The sequence below is a fragment of the Sus scrofa genome, chromosome 14 (genome assembly GCF_000003025.6).
Source record: "Sus scrofa isolate TJ Tabasco breed Duroc chromosome 14, Sscrofa11.1, whole genome shotgun sequence".
In the NCBI taxonomy this organism is placed as follows: Eukaryota; Metazoa; Chordata; class Mammalia; order Artiodactyla; family Suidae; genus Sus; species Sus scrofa.
In genome coordinates, this window is record NC_010456.5 from 122577974 (window position 1) to 122601498 (window position 23525).

At 41.6% G+C, this 23525-nt stretch overlaps 1 protein-coding gene and 1 long non-coding RNA gene across 5 annotated transcripts in view; both read right to left on the reverse strand.

The window, feature by feature from the left end:
* The window catches only part of GPAM (glycerol-3-phosphate acyltransferase, mitochondrial), a 43791-nt gene extending 39374 nt beyond the window's left edge, over positions 1 to 4417 (reverse strand). Inside the window, 1 exon segment of the mRNA XM_005671462.3 lies at positions 1101 to 4417. The gene's annotated coding sequence lies outside the window, so the exon portion shown is untranslated.
* LOC110255180 overlaps positions 19021 to 23525 on the reverse strand; it is a 35951-nt gene continuing 31446 nt past the window's right edge. The window contains exons 1-3 of one of the 4 annotated variants that reach the window (XR_002338677.1): positions 23291 to 23309; positions 21420 to 21550; positions 19021 to 19991 (exon numbers count right to left, since the gene is read on the reverse strand). This is a non-coding gene — a long non-coding RNA (uncharacterized LOC110255180). Of the gene's footprint in view, positions 19992 to 21419; positions 21551 to 22969; positions 23128 to 23290; positions 23310 to 23344; positions 23476 to 23525 lie in introns of those variants that run through there. The other 3 variants (XR_002338678.1, XR_002338675.1, XR_002338676.1) reach the window with 3 other exon arrangements.

Genomic DNA, 23525 nt, shown 5'->3' on the forward strand with positions numbered 1-23525 from the left:
TCTCAAATTATGTTCTGTGGTGTTTTTTTTTTTTTTTTTTTCATTTTTTTTCCAAATTATGTTTAACTTTCGGCTATTTCTCACCTGGCCTTAAATTAGTCTTTTAAAACCTTGAAAGGTCACGTCCAGGTTAACAGTGTTCCTTGGAGGGTAGATTCTGATTTCTTTACAATCCCCACATGGATTTACTGTGGTAACTGTTGTCCTCAGCATAACTACATACACCCTTAACAATGTTACATAAGTAACAATCTAACGTAATAGGCGAGTAGAGAGAATTGTAAAGCAACGCACCTAGCATGAAAACTCTGCTGTATTACAAAATAAAACTCAGCTCTATCAGTTTCAGGTGCAGAATGTAGCTACAAGAGGGGGAGCCGGTTACTGCCTGAGAAAATGAAGACTAAACTGGCCCCAGCGATGAGCGGAGGGGAGGAGGTGGAAAGAGTCTCGCGCCAATGCTAAGTCCACGCCTCATTCCTCCCTCCCTACGTTTGTCCCAAGCTCCGTAAGTACCGAAATAAATAAATAAATAAATAAAAATCCTGGAGGCGCCAGGCTATCGGTTCATGGGAGCCAACTATGGGTTTTAAAAGTGACAGCGGGAGGAGGGCCAGCTCTGAAGCCAAACATATCCGAGTTACCATCTATGTGACTTTGGACAAGTTAACTTCCATGCCTTGGTTTCCCCATCTGGAAAATGGGCATGATCTGATAAAGCTTACCTCCCGGGTTGCTGGGAGGATTGGATAATACATATAAGGCGCCTGGCACAGTGTCTTACACACGGTGAGTGCTCAATCCAATCAGTGCTCATCTGTCGTCGGACGGTCCCCAGCACCAGCTGCTCTCAACGCCAAAGCCCCCACGTCCCCTTTGGGCGCGCTGGGGACTGAGCCCACAGGGATTGTCCCCCCGCCCAGGAGAAGCCCCGACGCAGCCGCGTCTCCCGGGTAGAGAACAAGTCCGACCCCCACGCGGGCACAAGCCAGGCCCATTTCTCCGGGGAACCCGGGAGCTCGAGGGAGGGAGTTGGGGGAGCGGACCTTCCGGCAGCTTGCAGGAGTCGCGCCGGGTTCGGCAAGAGGGCGACCACGCACCTGTCCCGGCGCTCCCGGCCTGAGCAGCCTCCCGCAGCCCGCTCCCGCCCCGGCCGCTCGCGCCCGCAGCTCCGCCGGCTTCAGCTCTGCAGCTGCCCGTACTTCAATTCTCCGCCGGCGCGGCTGCCAGTCGCGCCCTGATGACGCAACGGGCGCCCGGAGTGACGTGCTGAGCCACGAACTGGCCACTTCCCCGCGGGCGAGGGCCAGGGGTCGGGGCTTCTTCGGATGGCTGGTGGCCTTGCGTGCTGTGGATGGATCTGAGTGTAGAAGGTGCGCCCACAAGTGTGCCCGTGTGGCCAAGTCCAGTGTGTGCTGCCTAAACGCGCGGTGCTTCTGCCTGGGCGCTGAGTCACTGAGTGTGTGTGCACCTGTCTGCATTGTGTGAACGCTGCCCGTCTGGGAGTTCTCCGCCAGCCTCTCCTGGGAGTGTGCACGTGGGCAGTCTGGGCTTACTTGTGTAGGTGTGGGCTGCCTTTTTTGAGATTTGTAAATCGCTGCAGAATTTATTAAGCATGAGGGAGGTGGGGATTAGGAATGGCCCTGCTGTGTAATTTTCCAGAGTCTGAGTTGCCTTAAAGAAAGAAAATGAATTAAAAGAGAAACAGGAGTTCCCGTCGTGGCGCAATGGTTAACGAATCCGACTAGGAACCATGAGGTTGCGGGTTCGGTCCCTGCCCTTGCTCAGTGGGTTGACGATCCGGCGTTGCCATGAGCTGTGGTGTAGGTTGCAGACGCGGCTCGGATCCCGCGTTGCTGTGGCTCTGGCGTAGGCCGGTGGCTACAGCTCTGATTCAACCCCTATCCTGGGAACCTCCATATGCCGCGGGAGCGGCCCAAGAAATAGCAGCAACAACAACAAAAAAGACAAAAAAAAAGAGAAACAAATGAGGCTTGGAAAAGCCTGAGTCCAAATGTCCCGACCCTCAGTCGTTGAAACAAAATAACCAGCGGCACAAAGAATTTCTTTCACAATATTTGTCATGCCATTGCCAAGGCCATTGGTTATCAAGAGATTAGCAATTTAGAAGGAAAAAGATAACCTTTGCAGGCACTTAAGCAACAGACATTAAGTATGAACTAGCAGCTGAGGATACAAAGATCGTTAAGGCATAGTCCCTGCCCTCACACCTGCCACCAGTCCTCCTCTCTGCACACGGGAACCCTAACCCTCTCTTCTAAACAATCTCTGCCCATGTCCACCCACCAAAAAAACATCCAGAGCTGCCCACAGTCCAAATGCCTGAGCCTGGCATCTAAGGCTTGCACAGATAGGCCTCTACTTTTTCCGAGCCTCTCAGATTGTCCCTAGTCAAACCATGGGCACCTATACTCCAAATTATGTTCACACCACTCCCCTAAATTTTCTGGTTCTTTCCTGAACTAGGTCTCCATGCCTCCCCAAATCTCTTCAGCCCATCATAATCACTCTGTCCTGTGAAATCTCAGATTTACTGTGGTGCCACACCTTGGGTTTTTATCAATTTCTGTCATTCTTCCACAAGATCATGAACTCATCATCAATGCTTCAGTTTCTTGGGTAACACTACCATACATTGTTATGGTAAACATCAGTAAATACTTGTCCAAGCTGAGGAACGAGAAGAAAAGCAAGAATTCCTTTTCTTGCAAATTTCTGTTAATAAATCCATCCCCAAACAATTCAAAACAGCAGGAATGGTTATTCATTGAAAAAAAAAGGTTTTTGAGGAGTTCCTGTCATGGCTTAGTGGTTAACGAATCGGCTAGGAACGATGAGGTTGCAGGTTCGATCCCTGGCCTTGCTCAGTGGGTTAAGGATCGGCATTGCTGTGAGTTGTGGTGTAGGTCGCAGATGCGGCTCCGATCCCACATTGCTATGGCTCTGGCGTAGGCCAGCGGCTACAGCTCTAATATGACCCCTAGCCTGGGAACCTCCATATGCTGTGGGTGCGGCCCTAAAAAGACGAAAGACAAAAAAGAAAAAAAAAAAAAAGGCTTTGAGCTTCTTGAAATCAAGGACACTGTCTTTATTCAACCCCTAGACACACCTTAGCTCCAAACACACACCTAAGAACGCAAGGCATGTGTTGAATAGAATGAGATGAATTCTCGTTCCAACATGTAATGAAATGTGTGTACAGATTACTAGTCCCTGACGCTAAAGAGAGTTAACACAACTTTGTATGTAGATTTTATTCTAATAAAATTAAGAGAGAAAGAGAAAGAAAAGGGAGAAAATAGAGGAAAGTCGCAGGATTTGAAGTCACTGCTAAAGAGAAAGTAATGAGAAGTGAAGTAGACCATTACAGGAATGAACAGGTAAGCCAGAGAGGAAAATTAGGGTGTCCTACATAAACTTCTTCTACAGGGAACTCTTCTATAACACACATTGCACAAGAGTTTACTGTACTTGCAGGAGATGTGGAATGCAATGTGTTTAGTATTACTTAATGAGAATTGTTTTGGAAACAAGTGACACCCTTGGCAATCTTTTATCAACAGAACCACAATAATTTATAATAATCCAGATCCAGTCTAGCCAGTCAAGGTGTAGCAACAAGGGCTGAATTTACTCATCTGCTAAGACAACAAGAGCAAGCGAAGTACATAAAACAGGCAGCAGTGCAGGACAGCGGTCCAAAAGGAAAAGGGAAACAAATGAGGTAAGCACTGTGATTGCCTCAGCTTACGGACTAGAAAGAGTTGCCAGGCTCTAGTGCAGAGAAGGGTAATCCAGGAGGAGCTCAGCAGACTTCCTGAGCTTAGGAGATGGAAGTGGGAGACCAGGAAGGCCAAAGCAGCGGGGAGTTGAGAGTAGATTACCAGAAGGAAGAGAGCTGTCCAGAGAAAGAGGAAGCCCTGGAGACCTGCAAAAGTCCTGCTTTGGTCTTCAGTGGGCTAACACATGAGTAGGAGGATGCTACTCATGGCCAGGCAAAGAACCACCTACACAGAGGTGGCAATCACCAAGGAATGCACAGGGCAGAGAAATGTTCCTACTCCCACAAGGCAGAGTGAAAAGATACCCAGTGAACAGGCAGGACCAGGAATAGGGTGTGATCCTGGGCCCCAAATCAGAGAATCTCATGATTCACAACTCAAAAAGTCTTGCCTCAGTAGTGCGTAAAATTAATCTTAGAGTAAATGCTGCTCTAGTCCTACCTAACATCTTAAAAGACAGCCCCCAAGGGGTGAAGCTTTCCAAGAACAAAATATCCCAAAGCAAAGCACAAGAATACTTAGAGGAAATAAAAAATACCTAGCACCCAACAAGGTAGAGTTCAAAAGTCTCTCTTTCAATCAAAAATCATCAAACAGGGAGTTCCCTTGTGGTGCAGCAGATTAAGGACCCAGTGTTGTCACCACAGCAGCTCAGGTTGCTGTGGTGGCACTGATTTGATCCCTGGCCCCAGGTACTCCCTCATGCCACAGGCATGGTCCAAAAAATAGAAGAAAAGAATAGAAAAAGAAAAAAGAAAAAAAAAAATCCAGAATGCAAAAAGAAGCATGGAAGAATGGGAGAATGGACCATAATGAGGAGGAAAATTAATCAATTGAAAGAGTCCCAGAGGCTGTGGAGAAAAGGGAACCCTCCTGCACTGTTGGTGGGAATGTAAACTGGTACAGCCACTATGGAGAACAGTTTGGAGATACCTTAGAAATCTATACATAGAACTTCCATATGACCCCGCAATCCCACTCTTGGGCATCTATCCGGACAAAGCTCTACTTAAAAGAGACACATGCACCCGCATGTTCATTGCAGCACTATTCACAATAGCCAGGACATGGAAACAATCCAAATGTCCATCGACAGATGATTGGATTCGGAAGAGGTGGTATATATACACAATGGAATACTACTCAGCCATAAAAAAGAATGACATAATGCCATTTGCAGCAACATGGATGGAACTAGAGAATCTCATCCTGAGTGAAATGAGCCAGAAAGACAAAGACAAATGCCATATGATATCACTTATAACTGGAATCTAATATCCAGCACAAATGAACATCTCCTCAGAAAAGAAAATCATGGACTTGGAGAAGAGACTTGTGGCTGCCTGATGGGAGAGGGAGGGAGTGAGAGGGATCGGGAGCTTGGGCTTATCAGACACAACTTAGAATAGATTTACAAGGAGATCCTGCTGAATAGCATTGAGAACTTTGTCTAGATACTCATGTTGCAACAGAAGAAAGGGTGGGGAAAAAATGTAATTGTAATGTATACATGTAAGGATAACCTGACCCCCTCACTGTACAGTGGGAAAATAAAAAAAATTATTAAAAAAAAAAAAAAGAAAGAGTCCCAGAAATGACAGATGATAAAACTGCTAAATAAAGACACTTAAAATAATTTAAACTATATTAAATAAGTCCAAGAAGGTAGAGGAAAGATGGAGCATGTTAATTATACATGTGGAAAATCTAAAAAAAAAAAAACCCAAACCAAACATCTAGAGATTATAAAACCATTGTCTGAGATTTTTAACACACACACCACTTGTACAGGACTAATAGCAAATTAGGCATTCTGAAAAAACAAGATTAAACAACCTGAAAATATTTCGAATAGAAACTATCCAAAATAAAACACAAAAGGAAAAAAGCAAAGACTGAAAATAAAGGTGAACAGAGTATCAGTGAGCTTAATATACATGGAATCAGCTTCCCTGAAGAAAAGGAGAAATATCAGAAAAACACTTGGGAAAATATAATGGCTGAAAATTTGATTAAAAATATAAACTCAGAAATCCAAGAAGCTCTACAAACTGTAAGCAGAGGCATGAAGAAAGCTGAAGGAACATCTCAATTAAATTGCTTACAATCAGTGATAAAGTGAACATCTTACAAACAGAAAAAAAGACACATAACTGTGTAGAGGAACAAAAAAGAAGACCAGCAGACTTCTCATCAGAAATATGCAAAATGAGAGGACAGTGAAGCAGCATATTTAAAGTACTCAAAGAGAAAACTGTCAATGTAGGATTCTTTCCGCAAACATGTTATTTCAAACACAAGATAAAGACATATCTGACAAACAAAATCTGAAAGACTTCACCACCAGCAGACACTTACTACAAGAAATGTTAAAAGAAACTACTTCAAGTAGAAAGAAAATACAACCAGATGGAAATTTGAATCAACATAAAGGAGTTAAGAGCTCAAGAAATCATAAATCTGTAGGAATATTTTTCTTCTTTTTAAAACTCTTTTAAAAGATAATTGCTTAACGCAAAAATAAAAAACTATTCAGGGAGTTTATAACATATGTAAAAATAAAATACTTGATGACAACACAACATCTAGAAAGGGGGAAATATTCTGTTGTAATATTCTTAAATTAAGCATAAAGTGGTATAATAATATACTTGAAGGTAAACATGATAAGTTAAAGATGTATACTCCAACACTTAAAGCAACTGCTATAAAAGCAAAACAAAGAGTTTTAGCTAATACATTAATGAAGAAAATAAAGTAGAATCATTAAAAAAAGAAATCACTCAGAGTTCCTGTCATGGCTCAGTGGTTAACGAACCCAACTACAGTCCATGAGGGTGAGAGTTTGATCCTGGCCTTGCTCAGTGGGTTAAGAATCCTGTGTGGCTGTGAGCCGTGGTGTAGGTCACAGATGCAGCTAGGATCCTGAGTTGCTATGGCTGTGGTGTAGGCCAGCAGCTACAGCTCTGATTCGACCCCTAGCCTGGGAACCTCCATATGCCATGGGAGTGGCCCAAGAAATGGCAAAAAGACAAAAAAAGATCAAAAAAAAATATTACCAGAAATAAGCAGGACCATTTCATAATGATAAAGGAAACAATCCATCAAGGGGAAAAACAATTCTAAACATTTTTGCATCTAATACAGAGCTTCCAAATATGAGTCAAAAATTGACAGAATTACAAGGAGAAATAGAAAAATCCATGGTTAGAAATAGCAATTTCAACACCTCTCTCTTCACAACTGACAAGAGAAGAAGGCAAAAAAAAAAAAAAAAATCAGTAAAGTCTTGTACAGTGCTATCGACCAACTTGGCCTAATTGACATTTATAGAACACTACACCCACCAATAGAATATCATTTTTTCAAGTGAACACAGAATATGTCCTGGTAAAACCTGCCGTAAAGCGTCTCAATTGATTTATAAGGATTCAAATCATATAAACATGTACTCTGACCACAATGAAATTAGAAATCATTAACTTGGGGGTATCTGAAAAATCTCCAAATATATGAAAAGTAACACACTTTAAAATAAAACAAATAAATCCACACTTTAAAGGATAAATAATAATGGAAATTAGAAAGTACTTTGAACTGAATGATAGTTGAAAACACCCCATACGAAGGCTGGAACTCTTAACACCTTGAAATACAGCCCTGAAATCAGTGATTTGAGTTGACACCTGTTTCCTTTTCTTATCCAGGTATTCAACTGCTATAAATTTCTCACTAAGTATTTGCTTCAGCTACATCCATCAAATTATGACTTGTGCTTTTTTTCTCTGCCAGAATATTGTGCCAGAGGAACAATGTCAACTGGCTTGCTGAAATCCATTGATAAAATATCTATGACATGCCCTGATCTCAAAATATAACAATTACTCTATCAAAAATTTTAAAGAAAATAAAGTTTGGGCTGACTTACTCTTCCTGAATCCAAAGATGTTCTCATCATCTTTGTTCCTCTGGGTTCATTTTCTTCATTTATTTGACAGATATGTATAGAATGCCTACTGCCTGCCAGGCACTCTTTGTGGAGACAACACAGGAGGAGACTGCTAGAAGACTTATGTAACTCCTGTTTGATAACTGTGTCCCCAAACAAAAAATAAGCATCAAGTTCATTAGCCTGTGGCTTCTAAAACTCAGTTGATTTGGGCCAGACACTGAGAACTATTGGTCAATATCCCATTCCTTCTGGGTTCCTGGCAATTAGAAGCCTGATTTTATTCAGGGTAATCTCTTGCCCATCCCTGAAGAAAGAGCAAATCAGTATATCTGAGTTAATTAAGATAATCTTGTTCTCTAATATTCTAATCTCCCTTCAGCCAAGATAGTTTAAGATCCAGTTCTAGGTAATGACACTAAAAGAAAGTCAACCTGAGGATTTCTGGAGAAGTTTTCTATCCTAGTAAAAGAGGATGGATACAGCTGGCATGCTGTTTTTCATTTTTTTCCTCTTTCTTGTAATTATATTCACTCCATGCTACAATCACCATCTGGATTTTGTTATTTTCTATCTGTTGAAGCCATATCTATTCTTATTGCAGCAATGCATTCCTGCTTGTATTAATTTTTAAACTAGTTCCAGCTGTAGATAACTCAACTATGAAAAAAGAGTTAGAAATCTCCTCCACGGGGCAATGAGTACCTTTTCCTTGAACCCCCCCCCTGGCACAGTTTTCTTTAATTTTTTTTTAGAGAAAAGCTTCAGCTTCCATGCCTCCTGATTACAAGGGTAGTCAAACAGTTGCTATCAGAGAAGAGAGGGATGCAAGACCAGGAGGTGTCAGAAAAAACAAGTGAGCCTTGGGCAGAGTCCTGTTCTCCCAGAATGTATATAAATATCTTTGATATTTTTGCAGAACTAAAAACACAAGTTGGAAATCTATGTCACATATTTTCACTGTGTTGATTAAACATCAACAAAGATATGAAAGGTAACTTCTTACCCAGCTCTGAGGAGTACAGGAATAACAACATCGTCCCACAAAGGGCCTTTTCCGGCTCATTAGGCTTTCTTTCCACTTTAAGGTTGCAGATCTGAAGACAGGTGTCTGAAACCACACTCACCCTAATAAATAATAATAAAAAAAAATGGTGTGTGAATGGCAAGAGAATTAAACTTGCCCCACTTGATCTCTAAAAGTAAGCTATTTCAGATAGAAGAGAAACGTCTGACATATTTTCCTTCTGGTTGCATGTATTTCTCAGAGGTATTGTCATTCAAGGTACTCCCTCCATGACCGCCACTTGGAACAAAGCATAAGCAAAAACTGAGCAGCCAAGAACACCATGGCAACACTCAAAGGCATTCAAGTTTCAAAACTAAGTTGTAAAGGGTCAGATAGCCTTCTGACAGTAGCAGGAGGAATAACGCCAGACTCCCAGAGCCCTATGCTAGCAATTCATCTCAGTCCCTCTAAAATCATAGCTCCCAAAAGAACTACAAAGATTACAGAGTAAGCAAGTTGTTATAATATAGCTTATATAATATTTTACTTTCAATGAAAAACAAAGTAAACATATAGCAATCCTTTATCCTAACAAGATAAAGTCTGGAACTGAAAATGATAGCTGCTGTATTCAATTAAGGTTAAACTCTGCTCTTCTGCTCTAAACGATTTTTCGTAACTTTGAGTTCATTAGATGCTCAACTTCCACTGACATAACATTCTCAAAAACAAACCAAAAAAAATCCAAAACTCCAAAACATCACTTTTTATCTAAAGCAGACAGTGCCAAGAAATATTTAAAACATGTCATGTTATATTGACACAGAGAAAACAATTATGCATTTGGATTGGGATTCATACTAAAATTTCCATTCTCAAATTTAAAATAAGGTTTTATTTCCATTACAAAATACACACACATGAAATGTAATTATGGAAAACAGATATGGAAAGAAGAAAAAAAAAACTCCTCATAATTTTATCACCCAAATCACTAATAGGGTATTTTTTCTATGCAAAAGTGTTCTGCTTTTTTTTTTTTGTCTTTTTGCCATTTTTTGGACTGCTCCTGCGGCATATGGAGGTTCCCAGGCTAGGGTCTAATTGGAGCTTAGCCCACAGCCTACCCAGAGCCACAGCAACAGGATCCAAGCCGGTCTGCAACCTACACCGTAGCTCACGGCAATGCTGGATCCTTAACCCACTGAGCAAGGCCAGGGATCAACCTCATGGCCGGAACCTCATGGTTCCTAGTCATCGGTTAACCACTGAGCCACGACAGGAACTCCAAAATGTTCTGCTTTTTAATACAATCACAGTACTTAAATTTCCTACCCAAGTTTTCTTCTTTCAGTAACAGAGTACCAAAAGTATTTTTAAATATTAGACTTCATCAAACAACCTTCTAACAACGGAGGAAGTTTCTTGAAGCTATTAACCTCTATTTGAATTTATGTTGCTTCCAATGTTTGCACCTTCATAAACGACACAGAAACGAACATCTTTAGGCTGAATTGTCTTAGACTTACCCATTCCTCACTTGCATGCTTACATCGACCAATACTGTATTCAGATGAATTTGGCAAATAAGAAACGTCTATTGTGCCAAGGTCAGTGCAATTCATCCATGTCACAAAGAGTAACTTCCAAATCATGGCTTACAAAAAATATATACCACTGAAGTTAATGGGCAGTCCAGAGAATAAATATTAGAACTCAAAATTCTGAATTCTATATTATGTTGATCATGACAGGATACAAGTGAACTATGGAGGACTTCCACCGTGTTAGGTTCAAGTGCAGAAATGGACTTTGATGTGTATAAAGGAACTGCTTCTGATAAAAAAAAATTAACATTTGTATCTTTAGACTATCCTGAACAAAAAACAGCTATGAATTTGCAATGATAATAATAGCTTATTTCAGGTATGTGACAAAGAATTATTTCATTTGTGTTGATAACTGAATAGCTCCTAAGGATACAGACATGCATTTATTAAATTAAAGTTTCATGTACGCACGCAAGTACATCATTTTGAAAAATGATGTGCTGAATTTTTGGCCATATATACTATGCAATGTAAAATGGGTAAAGGTAATGAGGGTACTCTAAAGTTTGCACTTAGATTGAATTAAGCCTTAATTTTTTTGTGCTGCTTTAAATGAAATTTACCCTTTTAATACATCCGCAAAAGCCCTAAAAACAAAAGTTTCCACGTTGATCTTTCAAACGTGCTGATTTTAGCTAAAGCTTTCATATTTTTCAATAAGCCTTTTCCTACCTTAGGAAAAAAGATTTCACACAGTGCACTGCATAAAGAAAATATATATTAACCTAAATATAAGAATTTTCTAACAAACCTCTCAAATTATGTTTTGTGGTTTTGTTTTTTTTTTTTTTTTTTTTTTCATTTTTTTCCAAATTATGTTTAACTTTCGGCTATTTCTCACCTGGCCTTAAATTATTCTTAAAACCTTGAAAGGTCACGTCCAGGTTAACAGTGTTCCTTGGAGGGTAGATTCTGATTTCTTTACAATCCCCACATGGATTTACTGTGGTAACTGTTGTCCTCAGCATAACTACATACACCCTTAACAATGTTACATAAGTAACAATCTAACGTAATAGGCGAGTAGAGAGAATTGTAAAGCAACGCACCTAGCATGAAACTCTGCTGTATTACAAAATAAAACTCAGCTCTATCAGTTTCAGGTGCAGAATGTAGCTACAAGAGGGGAGCCGGTTACTGCCTGAGAAAATGAAGACTAAACTGGCCCCAGCGATGAGCGGAGGGGAGGAGGTGGAAAGATCTCGCGCCAATGCTAAGTCCACGCCTCATTCCTCCCTCCCTACGTTTGTCCCAAGCTCCATAGTACCGAAATAAATAAATAAATAAATAAAAATCCTGGAGGCGCCAGGCTATCGGTTCATGGGAGCCAACTATGGGTTTTAAAAGTGACAGCGGGAGGAGGGCCAGCTCTGAAGCCAAACATATCCGAGTTACCATCTATGTGACTTTGGACAAGTTAACTTCCATGCCTTGGTTTCCCCATCTGGAAAATGGGCATGATCTGATAAAGCTTACCTCCCGGGTTGCTGGGAGGATTGGAATATACATATAAGGCGCCTGGCACAGTGTCTTACACACGGTGAGTGCTCAATCCAATCAGTGCTCATCTGTCGTCGGACGGTCCCCAGCACCAGCTGCTCTCAACGCCAAAGCCCCCACGTCCCCTTTGGGGCGCTGGGGACTGAGCCACAGGGATTGTCCCCCGCCCAGGAGAAGCCCCGACGCAGCCGCGTCTCCCGGGTAGAGAACAAGTCCGACCCCACGCGGGCACAGCCAGGCCCATTTCTCCGGGGAACCCGGGAGCTCGAGGGAGGGAGTTGGGAGCGGACCTTCCGCAGCTTGCGGAGTCGCGCCGGGTTCGGCAAGAGGGCGACACGCACCTGTCCCGGCGCTTCCGGCCTGAGCAGCCTCCCGCAGCCCGCTCCCGCCCCCCCGCTCGCGCCCGCAGCTCCGCCGGCTTCAGCTCTGCAGCTGCCCGTACTTCAATTCTCCGCCGGCGCGGCTGCCAGTCGCGCCCTGATGACGCAACGGCGCCGGAGTGACGTGCTGAGCCACGAACTGGCCACTTCCCCGCGGGCGAGGGCCAGGGGTCGGGGCTTCTTCGGATGGCTGGTGGCCTTGGTGCTGTGGATGGATCTGAGTGTAGAAGGTGGCCCACAAGTGTGCCCGTGTGGCCAAGTCCAGTGTGTGCTGCTAAACGCGCGGTGCTCTGCCTGGGCGCTGAGTCACTGAGTGTGTGTGCACCTGTCTGCATTGTGTGAACGCTGCCCGTCTGGGAGTTCTCCGCCAGCCTCTCCTGGGAGTGTGCACGTGGGCAGTCTGGGCTTACTTGTGTAGGTGTGGGCTGCCTTTTTTGAGATTTGTAAATCGCTGCAGAATTTATTAAGCATGAGGGAGGTGGGGATTAGGAATGGCCCTGCTGTGTAATTTTCCAGAGTCTGAGTTGCCTTAAAGAAAGAAAATGAATTAAAAGAGAAACAGGAGTTCCCGTCGTGGCGCAGTGGTTAACGAATCCGACTAGGAACCATGAGGTTGCGGGTTCGGTCCTGGCCTTGCTCAGTGGGTTGACGATCCGGGTTGCCCTGAGCTGTGGTGTAGGTTGCAGAGCGGCTCGGATCCCGCGTTGCTGTGGCTCTGGCGTAGGCCGGTGGCTACAGCTTCGATTCACACCCTACCTGGGAACCTCCATATGCCGCGGGAGCGGCCCAAGAAATAGCAAACAACAACAACAAAAAGAACAAAAAAAAGAGAAACAAATGAGGCTTGGAAAAGCCTGAGTCCAAATGTCCCACCCTCAGTCGTTGAAACAAAAATAACAGCGCACAAAGAATTTCTTTCACAATATTTGTCATGCCATTGCCAAGGCCATTGGTTATCAAGAGATTAGCAATTTAGAAGGAAAAAGATAACCTTTGCAGGCACTTAAGCAACAGACATTAAGTATGAACTAGCAGCTGAGGATACAAAGATCGTTAAGGCATAGTCCCTGCCCTCACACCTGCCACCAGTCCTCCTCTCTGCACACGGGAACCCTAACCCTCTCTTCTAAACAATCTCTGCCCATGTCCACCCACCAAAAAAACATCCAGAGCTGCCCACAGTCCAAATGCCTGAGCCTGGCATCTAAGGCTTGCACAGATAGGCCTCTACTTTTTCCGAGCCTCTCAGATTGTCCCTAGTCAAACCATGGGCACCTATACTCCAAATTATGTTCACACCACTCCCCTAAATTTTCTGGTTCTTTTCCTGAACTAGGTCTCCATGCCTCCCAAATCTCTTCAGCCCATCATAATCACTCTGTCCTGTGAATCTCAGATTTACTGTGGTGCCACACCTTGGGTTTTTATCAATTTCTGTCATTCTTCCACAAGATCATGAACTCATCATCAATGCTTGCAGTTTCTTGGTAACACTACCATACATTGTTATGGTAAACATCAGTAAATACTTGTCCAAGCTGAGGAACGAGAAGAAAAGCAAAAATTCCTTTTCTTGCAAATTTCTGTTAATAAATCCATCCCCAAACAATTCAAAACAGCAGGAATGGTTATTCATTGAAAAAAAAGGTTTTGAGGAGTTCCTGTCATGGCTTAGTGGTTAACGAATCGGCTAGGAACGATGAGGTTGCAGGTTCGATCCCTGGCCTTGCTTCAGTGGGTTAAGGATCGGCATTGCTGTGAGTTGTGGTGTAGGTCGCAGATGCGGCTCCGATCCCACATTGCTATGGCTCTGGCGTAGGCCAGCGGCTACAGCTCTAATATGACCCCTAGCCTGGGAACCTCCATATGCTGTGGGTGCGGCCTAAAAAGACGAAAGACAAAAAAGAAAAAAAAAAAGGCTTTGAGCTTCTTGAAATCAAGGACACTGTCTTTATTCAACCCTAGACACACCTTAGCTCCAAACACACACCTAAGAACGCAAAGGCATGTGTTGAATAGAATGAGATGAATTCTCTTCCAACATGTAATGAAATGTGTGTACAGATTACTAGTCCCTGACCTAAAGAGAGTTAACACAACTTTGTATGTAGATTTTATTCTAATAAAATTAAGAGAGAAAGAGAAAGAAAAGGGAGAAAATAGAGGAAATCGCAGGATTTGAAGTCACTGCTAAAGAGAAAGTAATGAGAAGTGAAGTAGACCATTACAGGAATGAACAGGTAAGCCAGAGAGGAAAATTAGGGTGTCCTACATAAACTTCTTCTACAGGGAACTCTTCTATAACACACATTGCACAAGAGTTTACTGTACTTGCAGGAGATGTGGAATGCAATGTTTTAGATTACTTAATGAGAATTGTTTTGGAAACAAGTGACACCCTTGGCAATCTTTTATCAACAGAACCACAATAATTTATAATAATCCAGATCCAGTCTAGCCAGTCAAGGTGTAGCAACAAGGGCTGAATTTACTCATCTGCTAAGACAACAAGAGCAAGCGAAGTACATAAAACAGGCAGCAGTGCAGGACAGCGGTCCAAAAGGAAAAGGGAAACAAATGAGGTAAGCACTGTGATTGCCTCAGCTTACGGACTAGAAAGAGTTGCCAGGCTCTAGTGCAGAGAAGGGTAATCCAGGAGGAGCTCAGCAGACTTCTGAGCTTAGGAGATGGAAGTGGGAGACCAGGAAGGCCAAAGCAGCGGGGAGTTGAGAGTAGATTACCAGAAGGAAGAGAGCTGTCCAGAGAAAGAGGAAGCTCCTGGAGACCTGAAAAGTCCTGCTTTGGTCTTCAGTGGGCTAACACATGAGTGAGGATGCTACTCATGGCCAGGCAAAGAACCACCTACACAGAGGTGGCAATCACCAAGGAATGCACAGGGCAGAGAAATGTTCCTACTCCCACAAGGCAGAGTGAAAAGATACCCAGTGAACAGGCAGGACCAGGAATAGGGTTGTGATCCTGGGCCCCAAATCAGAAATCTCATGATTCACAACTCAAAAAGTCTTGCCTCAGTAGTGCGTAAAATTAATCTTAGAGTAAATGCTGCTCTAGTCCTACTAACATCTTAAAAGACAGCCCCAAGGGTGAAGCTTTCCAAGAACAAAATATCCCAAGCAAAGCACAAGAATACTTAGAGGAAATAAAAAATACCTAGCCACCAACAAGTAGAGTTCAAAAGTCTCTCTTTCAATCAAAAATCATCAAACAGGGAGTTCCCTTGTGGTGCAGCAGATTAAGACCCAGTGTTGTCACCACAGCAGCTCAGGTTGCTGTGGTGGCACTGATTTGATCCCTGGCCCCAGGTACTCCCTCATGCCACAGGCATGGTCCAAAAAATAGAAGAAAGAATAGAAAAGAAAAAAAGAAAAAAAAAAATCCAGAATGCAAAAAGAAGCATGGAAGAATGGGAGAATGACCATAATGAGGAGGAAAATTAATCAATTGAAAGAGTCCCAGAGGCTGTGGAGAAAAGGGAACCCTCCTCACTGTTTGTGGGAATGTTAACTGGTACAGCCACTATGGAGAACAGTTTGGAGATACCTTAGAAATCTTATACATAGAACTTCCATATGACCCCGCAATCCCACTCTGGGCATTATCCGGACAAAGCTCTACTTAAAGAGACACATGCACCCGCATGTTCATTGCAGCACTATTCACAATAGCCAGGACATGGAAACAACCAAATGTCCATCGACAGAGATTGGATTCGGAAGAGTGGTATATATACACAATGGAATACTACTCAGCCATAAAAAAGATATGACATATGCCATTTGCAGCAACATGGATGGAACTAGAGAATCTCATCCTGAGTGAAATGAGCCAGAAAGACAAAGACAAATCCATATGATATCACTTATAACTGGAATCTAATATCCAGCACAAATGAACATCTCCTCAGAAAAGAAAATCTGGACTTGAGAAGAGATTGTGGCTGCCTGATGGGAGAGGGAGGAGTGAGAGGGATCGGAGCTTGGGCTTATCAGACACAATTAGAATAGATTTACAAGGAGATCCTGCTGAATAGCATTGAGAACTTTGTCTAGATACTCATGTTGCAACAGAAGAAAGGGTGGGGGAAAAAATGTAATTGTAATGTATACATGTAAGGATAACCTGACCCCCTCACTGTACAGTGGGAAAATAAAAAAAAATTATTAAAAAAAAAAAAAGAAAGAGTCCCAGAAATGACAGATGATAAAACTGCTAAATAAAACACTTAAAATAATTTAAACTATATTAAATAAGTCCAAGAAGGTAGAGGAAAGATGGAGCATGTTAATTATACATGTGGAAAATCTAAAAAAAAAAACCCAAACCAAACATCTAGAGATTATAAAACCATTGTCTTGAGATTTTAACACACACACCACTTGTACAGGACTAATAGCAAATTAGGCATTCTGAAAAACAAGATTAAACAACCTGAAAATATTTCATAGAAACTATCCAAATAAAACACAAAAGGAAAAAAGCAAAGACTGAAAATAAAGGTGAACAGAGTATCAGTGAGCTTAATATACATGGAATCAGCTTCCCTGAAAAAAAGGAAAATATCAGAAAAAACACTTGGGAAAATATAATGGCTGAAAATTTGATTAAAAATATAAACTCAGAAATCCAAGAAGCTCTACAAACTGTAAGCAGAGGCATGAAGAAAGCTGAAGGAACATCTCAATTAAATTGCTTACAATCAGTGATAAAGTGAACATCTTACAAACAGAAAAAAAGACACATAACTGTGTAGAGAACAAAAAAGAAGACCAGCAGACTTCTCATCAGAAATATGCAAAATGAGAGGACAGTGAAGCAGCATATTTAAAGTACTCAAAGAGAAAACTGTCAATGTAGGATTCTTTCCGCAAACATGTTATTTCAAACACAAGATAAAGACATATCTGACAAACAAAATCTGAAAGACTTCACCACCAGCAGACACTTACTACAAGAAATGTTAAAAGAAACTATTCAAGAGAAATGAATGGATTAAGAAGACATGGTACATATATACAATGGCATAGACCTCAGCCACAGAAAAGGACAAACTAATGCCATTTTCAGCAACATGGATGGAACTAGAGACTCTGATACTGAGTGAAATATAAGGCAGAAAGAGAAAGACAGACACCATGTCATATCACCTGTATGTGGAGTCTAAAATATGGCACAAATGATCTATCTATAAACCAGAAGCAGATCACGGTCATGGAGGACCGACTTGTGTTTGCCAGGGAGAAGGGGGATGGATTGGGGGTCTGGGGTTAATAGATGAAAACTGTTGCATTTGGAGTGGATGGGCAACTATATCCAATCACTTGTGATGGATCAGAATGGAGGATAATGTGAGAAAAGGAATGTAAATAGGTAGCTGTATAAATGGGTCACTTTGCTGTACAGCAGAAATTGGCAGAGCACTGTAAATCAACTATAATAAAAAATGTTAAAAATAAAAAAACAGGTAAATGTAAACAATTATGTCATTAGCACATTATATTTCATCTTCAATTCCTTTTAATTTGTTTTTTTCATTAAAAAAGTAAATTTTTTGCCTTCAAAAAAGGTTACAAACTCAAAATTAATCATCGGCACTTTGCAAAGGACAAAGCCTCTCCCTTTCCTGCCCCACTCCCACCCCCAACCAAAAGAGTTAAAGTCACAGACAGCTTAAGCCATTGATAGGAATAGTGGATATCTCAGGGTTTCCAAAATACAAAAAAATTGATGTTAAGTACAATGCAGTTATTGTGAGATTACTAAATCTCCCAATAATCCTGACACATGGAATTATTATCCCCATTTTATAGATAGGAAAATTGAGGCTGGCAGAAGTTTAGGATTCAATCCCAGGTTTTGCTTCAATGAGTGTGGTCTCTCTATTCCCCTAAAATGACTGTCTACTTAATGAGAAAAATGTATGACTAAAGGTCACCCTCTGTACAGGCAATCTTGAAAGAAAATCCAGAAATAGCTCTGCTAAAAAGAGAAAGTCCATAACTTTAACAATGTCAGCAAAAAGGCAAACTTTCCATAAGTAAATGCTGAGAAAGCCTAATGTACCCTAAACAAAAGATGTAAAAATACTTGTGATACCACTTTTGAGAAACAGAAAATAGATTTCAAAGAGAAGGCAGCAAATGACAAAAATAAAAAAAAAAATATAAAAGTATTATAAAACAAAAGTTATTTTAAATATGCATGCCATGAAGAATATAAGATCAAGTTCAGCTCTGTCAGGTACTATGTTTAGGTGAAAATCAATTATCTGTTATACTACTCACCTACCCCTACCCCCAAACCATCACCACCACCAAATAATCCCCTATACCCTCTTCTGACTGAAGAACACATTAGAGTTAAGGTATTGTTTTGATCTTTTAAGCAGTCAAAATTAGAATTAGGTTGAGATGCTAGATCTAAAAGAAAAGCCACATGATCTTCTATTCAAGTCTTTATTTCTCCTGACCTATTAATCTGAACTGGCCTTACTCCTAGATTAGAAATTTCCATGATCCTTCACCTCTACCAAATTCTTGCAACAAGGCACCTGTGATTTAAGAGGAAAGTATTTCTATCGAGACGTTCTTAGGCAGACTGAATATGTAACATAGACTGCTTTGGTATCACACAAATCTCTCCCAGATTAGTAAATTCCTTATACCAGATGCAGAATTCTATTTCTGACAAGCCATCCTAAGCGGAAAATTCACACAGCGCTTTTAGCTATTCACACAGGTTTAAGCAACCTCTGTAAATGGCAGGGTTAATAAATGGCACTTAAATGTCCTGATAACTGGCCCATCCCAGAGAGAGCTTACCAGTCAGGGATACCTTTTATAAAGCAATGAACTCCACTGCCTTAGAACACAGCCGTGCTCAATTCTCCCTTCCTATGCTAACTCATCCCGCTGGCAAAATGCCCCCAGAAGCATACTTCTTAGCCAGTCAACTCCAATACTACACTGTAATGTGGATGGCTTGTGTTTTTTCACCGAAATACAAGCAACAAATTCATGCACAGTCTTTCTTGAATCTTCATCCTAATATTTTAGTGAACATCCATCACTATCACAGAGTCAACAGACACCCTACCCTTCTCCCCTAGGGACAGACACTTAGCAAAAGAGAGAGCATGGCAAAGCCACAGCTTTACTTTGTATTCTGTCCTGCTCATTAGCACATGCTCTCTGTCTCTTTCTCTCTCTCTCTCATCTTGCTAGGATTTTAATGTTGAGTGCTAAAGTTCAACATGCTGAAGTTACTTGAAGGTTCCCAGCAACTCTTTGGAAGAGTTATCTGAAAGTAAGATCTAGTCTCCCCCTAAAGTCATACTAAAACGAAAACTTAAAAAAAAAAAAGTGCCTGGCATCAACAATTAGACCAATATTCATTCACTGAATTAATCAATGGAAAGAAAAAGCAGGTCAACATCTTCACTTAGAATATTTAGTTTCTAAACTAGGGCCTAAGTTCTAAAAATGTGTTAAGTCCCTTAAGACTCCAAAATAATAAAATTCACACAAGTTGGAAATCTATGTCACATATTTCACTGTGTTGATTAAACATCAACAAAGATATGAAAGGTAACATTCTTACCCAGCTCTGAGGAGTACAGGAATAACAACATCGTCCCACAAAGGGCCTTTTCCGGCTCATTAGGCTTTCTTTCCACTTTAAGGTTGCAGATCTGAAGACAGGTGGTCTGAAACCACACTCACCCTAATAAATAATAATAAAAAAAAATGGTGTGTGAATGGCAAGAGAATTAAACTTGCCCACTTGATCTCTAAAAGTAAGCTATTTCAGATAGAAGAGAAACGTCTGACATATTTTCCTTCTGGTTGCATGTATTTCTCAGAGGTATTGTCATTCAAGGTACTCCCTCCATGACCGCCACTTGGAACAAAGCATAAGCAAAAACTGAGCAGCCAAGAACACCATGGCAACACTCAAACGGCATTCAAGTTTCAAAACTAAGTTGTAAAGGGTCAGATAGCCTTCTGACAGTAGCAGGAGGAATAACGCCAGACTCCCAGAGCCCTATGCTAGCAATTCATCTCAGTCCCTCTAAAATCATATGCTCCACAAAAGAACTACAAAGATTACAGAGTAAGCAAGTTGTTATAATATAGCTTATTAATATTTTACTTTCAATGAAAAACAAAGTAAACATATAGCAATCCTTTATCCTAACAAGATAAAGTCTGGAACTGAAAATGATAGCTGCTGTATTCAATTAAGGTTAAACTCTGCTCTTCTGCTCTAAACGATTTTTTCGTAACTTTGAGTTCATTAGATGCTCAACTTCCACTGACATAACATTCTCAAAAACAAACCAAAAAAAATCCAAAACTCCAAAACATCACTTTTTATCTAAAGCAGACAGTGCCCAAGAAATATTTAAAACATGTCATGTTATATTGACACAGAGAAAACAATTATGCATTTGGATTGGGATTCATACTAAAATTTCCCATTCTCAATTTTTAAAATAAGGTTTTATTTCCATTACAAAATACACACACATGAAATGTAATTATGGAAAACAGATATGGAAAGAAGAAAAAAAAAAACTCCTCATAATTTTATCACCCAAAATCACTAATAGGGTATTTTTTCTATGCAAAAGTGTTCTGCTTTTTTTTTTTTTTGTCTTTTTGCCATTTTTTGGACTGCTCCTGCGGCATATGGAGGTTCCCAGGCTAGGGGTCTAATTGGAGCTGTAGCCACTAGCCTACACCAGAGCCACAGCAATGCAGGATCCAAGCCGTGTCTGCAACCTACACCGTAGCTCACGGCAATGCTGGATCCTTAACCCACTGAGCAAGGCCAGGGATCGAACCTCATGGCCGGAACCTCATGGTTCCTAGTCGGATTCGTTAACCACTGAGCCACGACAGGAACTCCAAAAGTGTTCTGCTTTTTAATACAATCACAGTACTTAAATTTCCTACCCAAGTTTTCTTCTTTCCAGTAACAGAGTACCAAAAGTATTTTTAAATATTAGACTTCATCAACAAACCTTCTAACAACAGGAGGAAGTTTCTGAAGCTATTAACCTCTATTTGAATTTATGTTGCTTCCAATGTTTGCACCTTCATAAACGACACAGAAACGAACATCTTTAGGCTGAATGCTTAGACTTACCCATTCCTCACTTGCATGCTTACATCGACCAATACTGTATTCAGATGAATTTGGCAAATAAGAAACGTCTATTGTGCCAAGTGTCAGTGCAGATTCATCCATGTCACAAAGAGTAACTTCCAAATCATGCGCTACAAAAAATATATACCACTGAAGTTAATGGGCAGTCCAGAGAATAAATATTAGAACTCAAAATTCTGATTTCTATATTATGTTGAGTCATGACAGGATATCAAGTGAACTATGGAGGACTTCCACCGTGTTAGGTTCAAGTGCAGAAATGGACTTTGATGTGTATAAAGGAACTGCATTCTGATAAAAAAAAATTAACATTTGTATCTTTAGACTTCCTGAACAAAACAGCTATGAATTTGCAATGATAAATAATAGCTTATTTCAGGTATGTGACAAAGAATTATTTCATTTGTGTTGATAACTGAATAGCTCCTGCAAGGATACAGACATGCATTTATTAAATTAAAGTTTCATGTACGCACGCAAGTACATCATTTTGAAAAATGATGTGCTGGAATTTTTGGCCATATATACTATGCAATGTAAAATGGGTAAAGGTAATGAGGGTACCTCTAAAGTTTGCCACTTAGATTGAATTAAGCTCTTAATTTTTTTGTGCTGCTTTAAATGAAATTTACCCTTTTAATACATCCGCAAAGCCCTAAAACAAAAGTTCACCGTTTTCAAACGTCTGATTTATAAGCTTTCATATTTTTTCAATAAGCCTTTTCCTACCTTAGGAAAAAAGATTTACCAGCAGTGCACTGCATAAAGAAAATATATATTAACCTAAAATATAAGAATTTTCTAACAAACCTCTCAAATTATGTTTTGTGGTGTTTTTTTTTTTTCATTTTTTTTCCAAATTATGTTTAACTTTCGGCTATTTCTCACCTGGCCTTAAATTAGTCTTTTAAAACCTTGAAAGGTCACGTCCAGGTTAACAGTGTTCCTTGGAGGGTAGATTCTGATTTCTTTACAATCCCCACATGGATTTACTGTGGTAACTGTTGTCCTCAGCATAACTACATACACCCTTAACAATGTTACATAAGTAACAATCTAACGTAATAGGCGAGTAGAGAGAATTGTAAAGCAACGCACCTAGCATGAAAACTCTGCTGTATTACAAAATAAAACTCAGCTCTATCAGTTTCAGGTGCAGAATGTAGCTACAAGAGGGGGAGCCGGTTACTGCCTGAGAAAATGAAGACTAAACTGGCCCCAGCGATGAGCGGAGGGGAGGAGGTGGAAAGAGTCTCGCGCCAATGCTAAGTCCACGCCTCATTCCTCCCTCCCTACGTTTGTCCCAAGCTCCATAAGTACCGAAATAAATAAATAAATAAATAAAAATCCTGGAGGCGCCAGGCTATCGGTTCATGGGAGCCAACTATGGGTTTTAAAAGTGACAGCGGGAGGAGGGCCAGCTCTGAAGCCAAACATATCCGAGTTACCATCTATGTGACTTTGGACAAGTTAACTTCCATGCCTTGGTTTCCCCATCTGGAAAATGGGCATGATCTGATAAAGCTTACCTCCCGGGTTGCTGGGAGGATTGGATAGTACATATAAGGCGCCTGGCACAGTGTCTTACACACGGTGAGTGCTCAATCCAATCAGTGCTCATCTGTCGTCGGACGGTCCCCAGCACCAGCTGCTCTCAACGCCAAAGCCCCCACGTCCCCTTTGGGTGCGCTGGGGACTGAGCCCACAGGGATTGTCCCCCCGCCCAGGAGAAGCCCCGACGCAGCCGCGTCTCCCGGGTAGAGAACAAGTCCGACCCCCACGCGGGCACGAGCCAGGCCCATTTCTCCGGGGAACCCGGGAGCTCGAGGGAGGGAGTTGGGGGAGCGGACCTTCCGGCAGCTTGCGGGAGTCGCGCCGGGTTCGGCAAGAGGGCGACCACGCACCTGTCCCGGCGCTCCCGGCCTGAGCAGCCTCCCGCAGCCCGCTCCCGCCCCGGCCGCTCGCGCCCGCAGCTCCGCCGGCTTCAGCTCTGCAGCTGCCCGTACTTCAATTCTCCGCCGGCGCGGCTGCCAGTCGCGCCCTGATGACGCAACGGGCGCCCGGAGTGACGTGCTGAGCCACGAA